This window comes from Ursus americanus, chromosome 16 (genome assembly GCF_024610735.1).
Source record: "Ursus americanus isolate L20-20 chromosome 16, mUrsAme1.1.p, whole genome shotgun sequence".
In the NCBI taxonomy this organism is placed as follows: Eukaryota; Metazoa; Chordata; class Mammalia; order Carnivora; family Ursidae; genus Ursus; species Ursus americanus.
The window spans coordinates 47,375,433-47,381,432 of record NC_142142.1 but is presented as its reverse complement, the minus strand read 5'-3'; positions in this window follow the sequence as shown (position 1 = coordinate 47,381,432).

Sequence of the window (6,000 nt, the reverse complement as noted above, 5' to 3'; positions counted from 1 at the left end):
CTTTGCCCATTAAAAAATGTTGTCTGTACAAGATGAGATCACAGAGGGAGACAAACCATAAGCGACTGTTAATCTTAAGAAACACACTGAGGGTTGCTGGAGGGAAGGGGTGTGGGGGGATGGGATAACTGGGGGGATGGGCATTAAGGAAGGCATGTAAGGTAATGAGCACTGGATGTTATATAAGACTGATGAATCACTGAACCCCACCTCTGAAACCAATAATCCACTATACGTTAATTCATTGAATTTAAATAAAAAATAGTTTGTAAAAAATAAAATAAAAATACCGTTCATCTTTTTAGTATAGATTTGTAGGAGTTCTTTATTCTGCTTTTGAGTCCTGTGCTAGAGATGTGTATTTCTCCCAGTCTGTGGCTTGCCTATTCATTTTTACTAACAGTGTATTTCGATAACCAGAAAATTTAATTTTAATAAAATACATTAAATCATTTTTTCTTTCATTGTTACATATTTTTTGTATCCTTTCTAAGAAACCTTTGTCCATGCCAATTTTGCAAATAGAGTCTCCTATGTTTTCTTCTAGAAAGTTTATAGTTCAGCCTTCACATTTAGGTTTATGACCCATCTCAAATTAATCTTTGTATATGACATGAAGTAGGGGCTGAGAGTCATTGATTCCACATAAATACCAATTATGCAAGTACACTTAAAAGATGACTTCTTTTTGGGGCGCCTGGGTGGCTCAGTCGTTAAGCGTCTGCCTTCGGCTCAGGGCGTCATCCCAGCGTTCTGGGATCGAGCCCCACATCAGGCTCTTCTGCTGGGAGCCTGCTTCTTCTTCTCCCACTCCCCCTGCTTGTGTTCCCTCTCTCGCTGGCTGTCTCTGTCAAACAAATAAATAAAATCTTTAAAAAAAAAAAAAAAGATGACTTCTTTTTCTCCACTGAATTTCATTGGTGCCTTTGACAAAAATCATTTAACTTTATTCTTTTTCTCGATTCTTTGTTTTTTCCCATCTGTTTATTTATGCCAATACCACACTGTCTTAATTACCAGAGCTGTCCAGTAAGTCTTGAAACCATGTGGTATAAGTCCCTCAAATTTGTTCTTTTTCAAGATCGCTTTGGTTATTCTAGGTCCTTTATGTTTCTTCATAAAAGTTACTATCAGCTCATCAGTACATTTCATTTTTGAATAGCTCGATGGTTAGCAGTTCTTTTTAAACTTGAATTTAACTTTCCTGGTTCTCCTGTCGTGTCTTAGTCTTGCTCTCTAAAGACATGTGAATATGTCTGCTTCCTGTTCCACAGAGTAGGTAGCATGGCACTGGAGAGAAAGCTTCCCACTTTGGAGCCAGATATCCAGGGGTTTGAATGTTGACTCTATTTTTTTTTTTAAGATTTTTATTTATTTATTTATTTGAGAGAGAGAGAGCATGAGTGGGGGGAAGGAGCAGAGGGAGAGGGAGAAGCAGACTCCCCACTGAACAGGAAGCCCAAGTTGGGGCTCGGTCCCAGGACCCTGAGATCATGACCTGAGCCGAAGACAGATGCTTAACCACCCAGGCACCCCTTGACTCTGGTTTTATGTCTTCTGCAAATAACTCAATGTCTCTGACCTTCAGTGCCTTTATTAGTGAAATGAAAATGATTTCCACTGTACAGGACTGCTTTGAGAATCTGAGAAGTATTTATAGAGCACTGAGCCCAATTCAGGTCTTGGCACATAATTGACACTTTAAAGAAAATTTAAAGGTAGTTATTATTATTATAAATGTTTAAAGATGATAGTTGAGCTGTTCCCCCTGCCAAATCTCCATTTTAGGTTAAATACCTCTAGTTCTTGAACTTTTTCATAAAATATGATTTCTAGACATTGCTCCCACCAGTTATATTTGAAATACTTAAAAATCAGTAAGACCAGGGCAGTGACTTATCAGAAGGGACACAGGTCACTGGGCAGGATCAGGGTCTGGAGGGCCCCTGGTGGACCAGGCATTAATTAATCTTTTATTTACCGGATCCTAGAGGAAGTCCACGGTGTCCTGGGGGAGAGACAGGGTGACTGGGACACTGGAGATTGGGGTGGTGCTCAGGGGCTAGAGTAGGGACTCTTTACCAATGGATATGCAAGTGTTTCCATGTTTTTACAACTAGAGCACCAGTACTGGAGGTCAGCTGTGGATTCTCAGCCCTGTTCTCTCCACTACTACTCTCTGTAATTTTGGAAGGGGCTCTTGGTTGTTTCCCGGGATGGTTTTCCCCAGGAGAAGAGAACCTCTGATTTGCAGGTGGGCATACGGAGGCTCAGAACAGTGCCTCTACTTCCTGGCATCGCTTGCAGGGGGTGTGGCTATCTAAGTTCTGGCCACAGGGATGTGAGCAGAAGTGATGTGTGCATTTTGGCTTTGTGCCCTTTCTCCTTCCCACTGTCTGGAATGAGCATGGGCTTGTAAGCCATCGTGAACCACACGAAGGAGGCACCGGAGGACGGCGGAGCAACCAGAGAGAAGGAGCCTGAACTCCTGACAGCTTTGCAGAGCAAGGCTGACACACCATCTAATGTGAGGAATCAACTGTCTGTCTAAGGCCATCATTCTGGGTCTCTGCGGCCTGCAGCTGAAATTTTATCATGACTCACGCGCTGAGCCTGAGAACCTTGTGTGACACGCTGTTCCCAATCTCATTCTAGTTTTCTGACCACTCGATAACCACATGTTAAAATTGACCTCAATCAGTTTGGTTCTACCTCATCATCGGTTTCTTTTAATAGATAAGTGTGGCTGCCAAGTTAGAGCAGGTATACAGGTTAGTTAGTTGGTTATGGCCTGGTTAGTTAGTTGGTTATGGCCTGAACTGGGCCCCCCTGCAAATTTATATGTTACAAGTCCCAACCCCCAGTACCTTGGGAAGTGGTAACCATATTTGGACATATGGTCTTGAAAGAGATAATTAAACTAAAATGAGGCCTTGAGGGTGAGCCCTAAACCAATATGACCAGTGTCCTTATAAGAAGAGGAAAAAACCCCACGGGTGGGCACGCAAAGAGGGATGACCATATGAGGGCACAGGAAGAAGGCAGTCATCTGCAAGCCGAGGAGAGACGCCTCAGAAGAAACCAGCCCTGCTGACACCTTGATCTTGGACTTCCGGTCTCTAGATCTGTGAGAAAATACATGTCTGTTGTTTCAGCCCCCCAGGCTGTGGCATTTTGTCAAGGCGGCCCAGGCAAACTAAAACCCTGCCAGGAACCTCCATTGCCAGATTTTAATGACAGCAAATCTTATGGCACGTGCAGACATTCATTAGTCATTTATTAGAAACAGAGCAGGTTCAGTCTCACCTCTTTTTTAGGTGATCTCATCAAACTTGACTTGAACGTGCTTTACTAGGTGCAAATATGACATGCGAGGGGCAACACTAAGTTAAACTTACAGTTGGTAACAAACAACCAGAATCCTCAGACCCAAGCCCACAGAACGGTGTAGAGAACAAGTCTGTCGGCATCTCTGCGGCTCGAGGCCTTGGTACATCTCTACTCCTGTTCACCTGTTCCTGCGGTGAATGGGTGTGTCTGTAAAATATTTGTGACAAGCCCTATGTCTTGAATACTTCTGAATTCACGAACGAGAGCCTATTTTTCATACTCATTAAGCTAATTAACAAGCCACTGATGAAAATCCATTTGTAACATTTGTTATGTTAATTAGTAAAAAAAAAAAATCACTGGTATTGATTGAGATTAGAATAACCCAAACCCCTGTAATAGCTACCTCTGGGTGTGGGCTGAGGAGCAGGCTAGCTGACCCTCCTTAGGCGTGAATTCCTGATGAGGGCACATTGACTGCCCGAGGGTGCTGCCCAAACTAACTGGGTAGTATTTCACTGTCTCGGCTGACGTATCTTGAATAAATTACGGGCATGAACAAACTCACTGAAGGAGGACCTAGCGTTCTAAAGGAGAAACACACTCCCGAGGTCTTTTGCTCCACGTTACACCCTCCACGACGCCACGACCTCTGACAGCAGATATATGGATTTTCCGCACATGGAGCAATTTGGTAATGTAGCTGGTTAAATACAGTTGAATTCAGTTCTGACACTATCTACTGAGAGATAGCATCAGACTCCCCAGGTGAAGGGCTCACACCGCCCCACCCCCAGCTTCAGATGCAAACTGCAAGTCTGGTTTGTCACCCGTGCCTCCGACTAACTGGCTATAGGCTGGAGGATCCTACAACCCCCTCCTCAAGTTTGATTAATTGGCTGCACAAATTAATCCCATTGATTCATTGGCTCACAGGTTTCAGGGAAACATTTTATTTAGTAGGTTACTGGCTTATTACAAAAGGATATAATTCAGGAACAGCCAGATGGAAGAGAAGCTTAGGGTCAAGTATGGAGGGTGGAGCTTCCCTGTCTTCTCCGGGGGTTTCCACAACTCCACTTGTTCACCAGCTTGGAAGCTACCAGAACCCCAATGTGTTGGGGTTTTATGAAGGCTTCATCCGTAGGCACGATTGATTACATCATTAACCACTGGCGATTGATTTAACCTCCAACCTCATATTGGGTGGGACTGAAAGTTCCAACTCTCCGACTTTGGTTGGTTCCCCTGGCAACCAGCCCTGTCCTTAGGTGACCTAGGGGCTTTCCAAAAGTCATCTCATTAACATAAACTCTAGGGTGTTTGAACAGGGTTTGTTACGAATAATAAAGGACACTTTGACTGCTCCTATCACTTAGGAAATTCCAAAGGTTTTAGGAACTCTGTGCCAGAAATGGATCTAAGACCGAATATGTATTTCTTATTATAAAATCACAATAGTTTACATTCCTCTCCTGTTCCGTTGATGCCCGAAGCTTTTCCTTATTCATAGTTGCTATACCGTTGTAATTGACTTCTAAAGACTTTCATATAAACAGTGTCATAGACGTGTGTGTAAATGAACTTTAATCGACCGTGGGGGCATCTAGTTTACATTTGAAGGGTCCCAATCGGGAATCCATGCTCTAAGTGTGATCAGCCCTTTGAAAAACCCTGGTCCGGAATCCACGGCTGGCTGCAGAGCTGGCTCCCTCCCCCACGAACCTGCAATGTCTTTATTTAAATCTGAATCAGATGATGCATGAATTAGCATAAGGGATATTAGAAATAGTTTTCCACTGGGGAAATCGCTGTTTCGGAAAGGTGGTTGGCTGCAATGGGCTTGCATGGACAAGCTACAGGAAGAATCCAGAATTCAAATGGCATGTTAACTCCAACTCAGAGTTGTGCTCAAGGGGCAGTGTTCCTCTGGTCTTTTGTCCCTCTCCCGAATGGGAAACTCTGTTGCCTGATGTGCCCAAGAGTTTGGTAGACTCCACCGGCCTCAGAACCCTGCTGCATTTTCCTGGGGTCCCAGTTTTTCTGCAAGGGCCTTGCAGTTAAGAGAGAGGCCCCGAGAGCAGAGCCTGTCCTGACCGCCTCTGTGCGTGTTTGCTAAGACGTTGCATGTGACAGAGCCTGATCTGAGACTTGCTTTTACAGCCACACGCCACCTGGGAGTGAGGTCGAAGGGACACATATAAACCCGAATAACAAACTGACAATTGCTGAATGCGCAAATTCATTTGGCAACAACATCTACCCTGAACTCTTCACAATAACAATAGGTCTCATTGAGTGATCAAGTCTTACGTTCAGGGTTGGAGCCCAACCCTCGACATGTATAATCTCATTCAGTCCTTTAAAACTGCAGAGGTAGGCAATTCATTTATAAGCAAAGAAAAGTAGGTTTTGAGAAGGTGCCCGAGATGATCTAGTTGGGATACAAACCCAGCTGAGCTGGCTCCATGAGTGTCCAAACTAATGCCTCAAGTCCCTCCTCACTGTTCCCCAAAGCAGGTCAAGCGCACGTCAACCTCTTGTTCCCTTTATGTGATCAAATGATCCCAGCAAGAGAAATCATGAGGACGAAGGGAGGTGGAGGGTCAGATCTGACTTTAGTGGGCAGGAAGAAGGGGACACAGTGGGTGCCCCCCTGCTGGGAGGTGA